We start from the raw sequence: 10,497 nt of genomic DNA, 5'->3' as shown, positions 1-10,497 counted from the left end.
GTGTGTGTGTGTGTGTGTGTGTGTGTGTGTGTGTGTGTGTGTGTGTGTCAGAGACAGAGACAGAGAGACAGAGACAGACAGAGAGAGAGGGAGGGAGAGAGAGAGACAGAGACACAGAAAGGGACACAGACAAAGATACAGAGAAAGGCAGAGAGGCAGAGACACAGTGAGAAAAAAAGACAGAGGTAAAGGGAACAGAGAAGGGGAAAGATGGAAAAAGGAGGGAGAATTGGCAGGGCGAAGGGAGAAAGAAGAGATGAAAGAGATTTGGTTGGTCCTAGTAGTTCATGCCTACAATCTCTCACACTTGAGAAGCTAAAGCAGGATTGGGAGTTCAAAGCCATTCTAGGCTACATAGCAAGGCTCTGATGCAAAGAATCCATTTTGTTTTCTTCTGTTATCCTTTAGTTGTGCGTGTGTGTGTGTGTGTGTGTGTACAGAGATAGGTTGTCTTCCTCAGTCTGCACTCACCCCTTCTTATACAGTATACTGATTTTCTAGATACTATAATGGGTCAAATATCATAGATTCAAATTGAAAAATAATCATCCACAAAATGATTGTTCATGTGGAAAATGTGTCTGGAAAGTAGCCTCTGGAACTAGCAAGTGTATTTACTAAAGCTGAAGGAATCTTAAAAAAAGATATCAAACTTAGTTATGTATCTCTTACACACTTATCTTTTAAAATCATAGATAATAAATAGATTTTTAAAACCCATGAAAGACCCTTACACTGTAACTACAAAATAACTTACGGGAAAACTTAAATAAAGCATAAAACTCTAAAGAAAAAGTAAGGTCAAGTCTCCTTAGCTACCACATAAATTCGACTCACCGCTATTCAAAATTCCAGTAGACATTTTTAATAAGAATCTACAAGTGGAAAAGGAAATGAATGTACATGACTTAGTAAACCCGAAACAAAAATGAGAGGGGAAAAAGGAGCAAATTGATGCTACCCGACATTAAGTATTACTGTTAAACTGGAATAATTAAAGCAATGACGTGCGGACAGAAATATGGACAGAAAGCAGTGAGGTAAAAATCCATGACTGATTTTGGCAAATAATTCATGGAAAATATAGAGGAGAGGGGATAATTTTTTTCAAGAATTTTTATTGGGATTATTGGATATACACATGCAAACCAAAACAAAACTGTCTCTACCCCTTTCCATATACAATAATTAACTCAGATAGACCTCAGAATAAAACTTAAACTACAAATCTAGAGAAAAACACAGGAAAAGATTGTTATGACTGTGAGTTAAATGAAATTTTCCTACTTAAAACAGAGGCACATTTCAAGGGAAAAAGTTGAAATTTCTGACCTTGAAAAAAATTTTAAACTTCTTTTTCAAGAGATATTAAAGAAAAATGAACAAAAGTCAGAACTTGACAAAATATATTTGTATATAGTATATTGATTTCTATCTAGAATATATAATTTTAAAATGGAATAAAAGCCAGAAGATATTGTAATGGACACATCAACCAAACAAGAAAAAATGGAAATAAAACCATGGAAAGATGCTCAAATTCATTGGTTATAAAACCACAGTGAATAGAAACAGATACTACCAAGTATTGGCAATGAAATGAAGGAGGCTGAGTTCTCAAACGATGCCGGTGGATGTATTGAATGTTTTTACCGTGTTGGTAATTCAGGCATTTCTACATCATTCATACGCATGCCCTATAATCCATCCTTTTCACTGCTCAGGATTCTCCATGGGAAATAAAAGCGTGTCTATAAGGCTTGTACATAGCAGTAGCATTACTTGAATGTGTAAAATCTAAGATAATTTTTTTAAATTAACAGGTAGAGGAGTGTATTTTGGAAGAACTTTGCAAGGGATTGCCACTCAATAATAAAAAGTATAAATTGTTGATAGAACAAAATGGATTAACCTATAAATAAGCATGGTGAATGCAAGAAGACAGATGCAAAAATTTTACAAATATACACAAGATAGTTTTTACAAGTGATTTATATTGAATGTGATAATGGCTTTTTGAATATATCAAGTCATGCATTCCAGATATAGCAAGGTAATAATGCCATTTATATATATAAATAAAGCTCCTAAAAACAAACATTTCTCATATAGTTTCACAGTTGAATTTGATTAAAAACTTACTTCCTCTCTTTGTTCTTTACAGACTGAGCTAGATTTCCTGGCAACAAGAAACACCGAAGAAGAGTTTCTATCTCTGTCAACATAGAACAGGAAAGCCGTTGTTGACTGGCATGACTTCCCTCCCATTTTCGGTGGGGAGAGGTACATGGGGGGTGTGCATGGTTCTCTCAGGATGGTGCTCACTTCGACTTATGCTTCTTCTATTGCTCCAAAGAGCTCCTTAGAGGAGCAACTAGTCCTCTCTTTGTGCCACCAGCAACAGTCACATATCTATCACCAAGTTTGAGTTGAAAACACTTATTATACAGTCTACCTATCCAATACACAGAAGTTGTGCACCCATAACTGTTTTTGTGTTCTTCCATGTTAACTCACCTTGCATAGCTGGAACTGAGAAGCAATGATCCTAATTTTATCCCCACAGTAAACTAATCTGTTCCCTTAAGTTCCTCCAATCATGGGAATCTCTTATCTTCAGTAAGAATTCTATCTGTTCACTACTTAGGATCAGTATTAGTCAGCTCTCTATCATTGTAACAGAATACATGATATAACCAACCTAAAAGAATAGGTATAGTTTTGGTTATTGTTTTTATTGTTGCAGTCCATGATTGATCTTTCTCATTTTATTGTGGCTTCTACAAAATAGTGTATCAGTACGTGAAAACTATGAAGAGCAACGTACTGATTTCATGATAGGGGCAGAAAGCGAACAAAGGGCCAGGATTTCTTCAGGGGCAAGCTATTCATAACCTTTCTACTAAATCTCATCTCTTTTTTTACTACTTATTAATACTGTAAACATAATACTCAAATTAATGCATGGATCCTTCAGAGAGCACTTATGATACAACAATATCAAGTCCTTAGACTTCATTCTTTTTTTTTTTTTTTGGTTTATGCAACTTTATTGAAGAAAAATAAATCAATTACTAGGAGAGCTATTAGTTGATCACTCATCCATTGACAACTTGCATCATTTATTCAGTGCTATATTAAACAGAATTGGAAGATAGATTAACTAATAGCTCCAAGCCTCCTAACAATTTAAATGAAAATTACAAAATGTTTTGAGACCCTATTTTGGAATACAAAGGGTGTTTTGACTTCCAATTTCCATTCTCTGTAGAACAAGAACAGGTCATTCCTTTATTGACATGCATAAAATACATCACATTTTCTGTTCTGCTGATGCTATAATTCAATACCAATTCTCCAGCCACATCAGTTATGAGCATAAAGTATATCATGTAACCTCAATCTCTAACAGTGGAAGGTTTAAACAAGAATGGATGCTGCTAGAATAATGCTGCTCCCTTTGGTGTGACAGCTGAGCATCCATCTCCCTCCCCCTCAGATGGCTTCTTCAGCATGTTAGAGCAGTGAGGATTGGTTTAGTCTCATAACCAAGTTAGAGTGAAGACATTGGCCACATAATACATATGCTCCAGTTTTAAAAAAAAATTTCTGAATCTTGGGCAACTGTTCTCTTGAACTACTTTACAGTTTCTAAAAGCAGTTATTGTCCAAAGCTGGAAGAACTTAAGTCTTCTCAGATGAGCATGTGAATGAATGGAGGGAGGTAAACAAAAAATAAAATTAAAAAAGATGAGGTCTGATAGGGGAGCAGCTGGATAAGAAAATCAAAAAAGGAACAGTAATTTAAAGTTTATTCCAGCTATAATGCAGGTTATTCTGACTTTAAGGTAGCATCACATGGCATACTTCTGAGTCCATTCCCGAAATATTCTGTTGTACTTATCTCTGTCTGTTTTATAGATCCGTGCAATCTCTGGCACTAGGGGGTCATCTGGGTTTGGATCACATAGCAGTGAACAAATGGATAAAAGAACTTTAGAAATAGTTAGAGCAGGAGACCACTGTGATCTTAGAATATCAAGACAAATGCTGCCATTACTGTTAATATTTGGATGATAAATTCTTGTTGTAAATGCAACCTTAGGTGGTCTTAGACTTCATTCTTCACAAACAATGGTAGAGACAGATAATTAGTCTGCACATCATGCTCCTGAGTATGCTCAATGTTCTCCCAAGAGCTCTCTTTGGCCATTCTGGGTGCTCTGCAGTGTTCTAAAGCTCAGGGGTCATGGCTACAAGAACAAAACTAAGTCTCCATTTCCTATATCAATTCTTAATTTTCTCAAGTAATATTCTTGAGTCTCCTCTTTACTTAAAATCAGAAAGAGAGAGAGAGAAAGAGAAGACTTGCTCATAAATATTTTACTCCACAGTGAAACAGACAATTATAGGATGACCAAAACAGATGTAAATTTATCTTGGACATAATCAGAAGAATATTTCTCAGAACTTATATAGCATTTTTGTGTGGCTATAAAAAGGATTCTACAGTATTAGTAAAAGTGGAATTCTCTAGTCTATTCCAATCTTCAAGGAATAACATGTTGATACTAAAAAATAAAGACAATATCTAATTAGATAATAAGAAAATTGAAAACAGTGGCAAAGCTTGAAAGATAGTAAATTCAAATTCTGTAGAGACAAAAAACACCTCATGCTTGGATAATAAACTTGCATGTGCAATTCAAGAAATAATGGGTGGGAAGGGAGTGTTGTCAAATCTTTACTTAATGTCTTTACTGATAATGCTAAGGAAATTGGACTAGGAAAAAAATCATAGTTGGTTCACATGAACAAAAGGGAACAGAAATGATCTAGAGATATGTGCTTTCAAGGGATCAATAGTGATGGGGGCTACAGAGCCTGTAGCTAGGAGTCCGTGATAGTGTCACCCTCATAGATTCCGGGGAGTGTCTCCTGCATTAGGTTCCTGCTTTCAATTAGTTCTCTATGTTAGGAAGCACATTGGGATTGGTAATGATCTTTTCCCAATTTGTTAGTTGGTGTTTTGTCCTATTGACAGTGGCCTTTGCTTTACAGAAGCTTTGCAATTTTATGAGGTCCCATTTGTCCATTGTTGATCTTAGAACATAAGCCATTGGTGTTCTGTTCAGGACATTTTCCACTATGTCCATGTGTTCAAGGTTCTTCCCTACTTTCTCTTCTATTAGTTTCAGTGTATCTTGTTTTATGTGGAGGTCCTTGATCCATTTGGACTTGAGCTCTGTAAAATGAGATAAGAATGGATCAATTTGAAATCTTCTCCATGCTAAATGCCAGTTGAACCAGCACCATTTGTTGAAAATATTGTCTTTTTTCCACTGGAGGGTTTTAGCTCCTTTGTCAAAGAACAAGTGACTACAGGTGTGTGGGTTCATGTCTTGGTCTTCAATTCTATTCCATTGATCTACCTGCCTGTCTCTGTACCAACACCATGCAGTTTTTATCACTATTGCTCTGTAATACAGCTTGAGGTGACAGATGGTGATTTCCCCAGAAGTTCTTTGATTGTTGATAATAGTTTTTGCTAGCCTTGGTTTTTTTGTTATTCCAAATGAATGTGAGAATTGCTCTTTCTAACTCTATGAAGAATTGAGTTGAAATTTTGATGGGAATTGCATTGAATGTGTAGATTGCTTTTGGCAAGATGACCAGTTTTACTATATTAATCCTGCTAATCCATGAGCATGGGAGATCTTTCCATCTTCTGAGATCTTCTCTGATTTCTTTCTTCAGAGTCTTGAAATTCTTGTCATACAGATCTTTCACTTGCTTGATTAGAGTCACACCAAATTCACAGCCAAATTTTCAGGCAAATGGATGCAACTAGAAAATATTATCCTGAGTAAAGTAACCCAGTCACTAAAGAGCACAAATGGTATGTACTCACTAATAAGTGGATATTAGGCAAAAAGCTTGGAATACCCATGACACAACTCACAGACCATATGAAGCTCAAGAAGAAAGAAGACCAAAGTGTGGATGCTTCACTCCTTCTTAGAAGGGGAAAAAATACTCACAGTAGGTAGAAGGTAGGAGGGACTTGGGTGGAAGAAAAGAGGGGGAAGAGAAAAAAGGGGGCAGGATCAGGTATGGGAGGATATGAGGATGATATACAGAGGGTCAGGAAATTAAAACAGAAGTGTGTAGCAATGGAGTATGGGGAACTGAGGGTAGCCACCAGAAAGTCCCAGATGTCAGGAAAGCAAGAGGTTCCTAGGACCCAACGGGGAGGTTGTTAGCTGAAATACCCAACAAAGGGGAGGGAGAACCTGTAGAAACCATATACAGAGGCTAGGTAAGACCCTCAGTTGGTGGATGGGGCCACCCAATCATCGCCAAATTTTTAACCCAGAATTGTTCCTATCTAAAGGAAATACAGGGGCAAAGTGTAGAGCAGAGACTGAAAGAAAGAAAAAGCCATCCAGAGACTACCCCAAATGGAGATCCATCCCATATACAGATACCAAACCTGACACAATTGCTCATGCCAAGAAGTGCTTGCTGGCAGGAGCCTGATATAGCTGTCTCCTAAGAGGCTCTGCCAGAGCCTGACAAACACAGATGTGGATGCACACAGCTAACCATTGGACTGAGCATGGGGATCCCAATAAAGGAGTTAGGGAAAGGACTGAAGGAGCTTAAGGGGTTTGCAACCCCATAAGAAGAACAACAGTTTCAACCAACCAGACTCCCCAGAGCTCCCAGGGACTAAACCACCAACCAAAGAGTATACATGGAGGTTACCCATAGCTCCAGCTGCATATGTAACAGAGGATGGCCTTATCTGGCATCAATGGGAGGAGATTCCCTTGGTCTTGTGAAGGCTGGATGCCCCAGTATAGAGAAATGCCAGGGAGGTGAGGTAGGAGTGGGTAGGTGGGTGGGGGAGCACCCTCATAGAAGCAAGGGGAAGGGGATGGGATAGGGATTTCCAGAGGGGAGACCTGGAAAGGGGATAACATTTTAAATGTAAATAAAGAAATATCCAATAAAATGTTATTCTTTAAAAAAAAAAAAAAGAAGTGTTGTAGTAATTATTTAAATCAGCCTCTGGTTAGTCCGACTATCTAAGCTGCAGTGGCTCTGCCTAGCCCAGCCTGAGGCCACGTGCATGCTGCAGCTAGAACCGGCCTGCCAGAAACACCAGCCCTGGCACCCACTAGATGCCAGTGTGAGATGGCTCTGCCAATCTTCCACGCTGTCTCCACAAGGCAGGGCATTGCCCACATCATTCGCCATCCATGTGGACCCAGTAAGAAAATGAGTCTCTAATACTTATAGATTAATCAAAGGCTTTATATGTTTGGTAATGATTAACAACAAGATGCCCATACAAAGAGTGTTGTATCCCAATTATCTAACCTAATTATAAGCTTATAAGTTGTTCCCCACGAGTGTCCTCCATACCTGTGTGGTTCTCCATCCTCCTACATCTCTGCCCTCTCTAACTCCTCTTCCTTTTTTTCTTCCTTTCCCAACTCCTCCTCTTCCTCTCCTTACTCCTCCCACCTTAGCTCCTCCTACAAAGAAGAAGAAGAAGCACATTGGTAAGTCGTCTATAAGATAGCTTTATTCTTTTGTGGCCTCCTCTCTGCTCTTTTCTCAGATTAAGGTAAACTATCTGAAACCACTTGTACCCATCTTGAAGGAAGAATGCGTTATCCTTCTTTCAGTCTCTAGGGAAGGCTGAAATTCCTAAGCCCATAATAATCAAAGGTCTTGTAAATTCCTTATTGTATTAGTCACAGTAGATGAGCTACTATAATAGGAAAATAAAAAAACTATGTTAACTTAAGAGAATAGAATGGTTATTTCTGTTTACATAACTGTTTTAGTTAAGTGGTCCAGTTTTAGGATAAGGGTTTAAAGTCTATGTGTTTATGTAGGAGCTCTTCAACCTTTTCTGCATGGGCATTGCTCTCTATTGCCATTGCTGACCAAACTGAACATGGGAAAGAATGTGGGTGACTAATCCCAGCACTCAGGAGGTAGAAGCAGGCAGATCTCTGTGAGTTTGAGGCCAGCCTGTCTACAAAGAAAGTTCTAGTATAGCCATAGGTGTTACACAGAGAAATCCTGTTTCAAAAAGGAAATGAAACAAAACAAAGATGAGTGTGTTGAATATTTGCTGACTGTTATGGAGAGAGCTAGCGGGTCAAATCCATATCTCTTTGCTTTGGAGTGTGTGTGTGTGTGTGTGTGTGTGTGTGTGTGTGTGTGTGTTGCCTAAGAAACAAGTAGGTCTGTTTCATAGATCACTTCACATGTCTGTGGAATTCTAGCAGAGGCCGCATTAATTAGCTTCTGGCTTTTTGAGACTTCTCCTTTTTTCATTTATGGGTTGGATTCTATCCCCTCAAATTCAAAGGCTTAATTGCTGCTCATGTTAAGAGGAGACTTTTGGGGTGGGCTCTAATCCAATATAACTGGTGTCAAAAAAATAAATTTGAAAATAGAGTAAGACACCAGGCAATGTGTAGATAGAGAGAGGAAGAGCATGTGAAGACTTGGTTGGAAAGACAACACTGGGAAGCTAAGCAGAGAGGCCTCAGGTGAAACCAACTCTGCCCACGCCTTGTTGTTAGGACTCAAGCCTTCAGAACTTCAAGGAAATGAAGTTTTGTTATTTAAGTAACCAAGTCTGTGGTACCTTGTTATGGTAGCCACACGGCTCATGAAATCCTTGCAAGTATCCATCCATGCTCCCCATTAGTTGCTGATGGAACAGAGGTGGAGGTGGCTCTCAAGGTTAGTTGTTGTGGGTTGCTAATGGCAAAGTTACAAACTAAAGGAAGTCAGCCGAAGCCCAAAATCACATTGTTCCATTACACAGATGAATAATAATGTTTTATTGCACTGACCTACCAAAATATGAGTGTTAGTTACGGTAGCTGGCAACGCATTTGGCCAATCTATATTAAAAGGCTCACGATTCCCTGCCCCTCTCCAGTTTTCTGTGTCACTGTTGTCAGGGTATGTATACACTTTTCAGCCCTTAGCAAGCTCAGTGGGAATAAGACCGGCTTCACTTACACATTGGTTTTTAAAGTAGGATATTTGGCTCTTCCTATCCACACTGGAGATTTTTAACCACAACCCTGGGGTGTAGTGAATTTTCTACTCAGTATTTTTACTAACATATTTCAAAACTAGACACTTACGGGTAAAGAAATAGAAATTTCACAAACATATTAATAAAAATGTGTGCCAATATTCAATCAATCAAACGAGAAAACGCCATTATTCAGGAAGAAAGAAGGAGTTAATCTATTTTAAAAGACATTATTTGCAAGCTGAGCGCCTGCGCTTTGTCTCCAGCACTCAAGAGGCAGAAATAAGCAGTGGTTTTAAAGGGCGCATAGACCATAGCTTGTTTGCATAGACCATTCTATAACAGGCAAGGCTACATAGAGAAACCCTCTCTCAATTAATTAATTAGTTAATTAAGCATTTTCTGATATAAAAATTGTAATTTATATAATTATTAAATATTCCCGGGATTGGAATATAAAACTCCAGTCTAGCTAAGTATATTAAGGATTTTGAGCTCCATCATTAAGACTCCTTCATCTTGTTTCCTATCCACGGCCCTTCACAGTCAATGGAGAAAATCAAATAGTAAGGTTTGCTTCATACAAATGATACACTTAGTAAACTTACATAATAGTCCTTACCTTGCTATGGACAATGATGACTATGAAGTAATTAGTGTATCAAATATCTTATGACAAGTATCTTAACTTATGAGGAATATCAGAACATTTATTCTTAAATTCTAGCTAGAGATTAGGACAAAGGCTTACCCCCATTAGAGTGTAACTAAGCACTAGGTTCTCATCAAAGGAAAATTAACAAAACAAAACTGTTCAGGCAATAAAGCAAAACTGTAACAGATATCATCTGGTAGTGCAATAATAGATCAACATTCCAATGTCCCAAAACAAAGCAAATATGAAAATAAATTGGGCAATGATAGATCTTTAACCCCGTAAGTTGTTAGCTGGCCTATAAACAGCCAGAGAGACACTGTAACATCTAACAGCTTTCTCCACCACAATGGCAGTATGTCACAGTTTGTCCTAGATGATCGTGATTATAGCAGAAAAAATGTTCTGTGACGACAAATTTAATAGGCACCTTATTCATAAGAGACATTTGGTGTACATCTTACAGGGAGAGAAGAAAGGACTCCTTGTCAAACTCCAAGTATTGTTTTAGCTAAAGCCACTTTCTTCACTCCCAGAATATCCAAGTCTTTCTTCCTTTGCCTTCCTAAGAGCAATATATTAGTCAGCTTAGTCAACTAGAACAAAATGCCACAGGACAAGTCACTTAAATAGAAAATTCATAGTTTCCTTAGTCTAGGAGACTACAGAGTCTGATAAAGTTCCCACAGTCTGCCTTACTGGATTCTAGCAGCCTCTCGTGTGTGTGTGTGTGTGTGTGTGTGTGTGTGTGTGTGTGTGTGTGTGT

This window comes from Grammomys surdaster, unplaced genomic scaffold, assembly GCF_004785775.1.
Source record: "Grammomys surdaster isolate TR1022 unplaced genomic scaffold, NIH_TR_1.0 126531, whole genome shotgun sequence".
NCBI lineage: Eukaryota > Metazoa > Chordata > Mammalia > Rodentia > Muridae > Grammomys > Grammomys surdaster.
Note: the sequence above shows the minus strand (reverse complement) of the source record.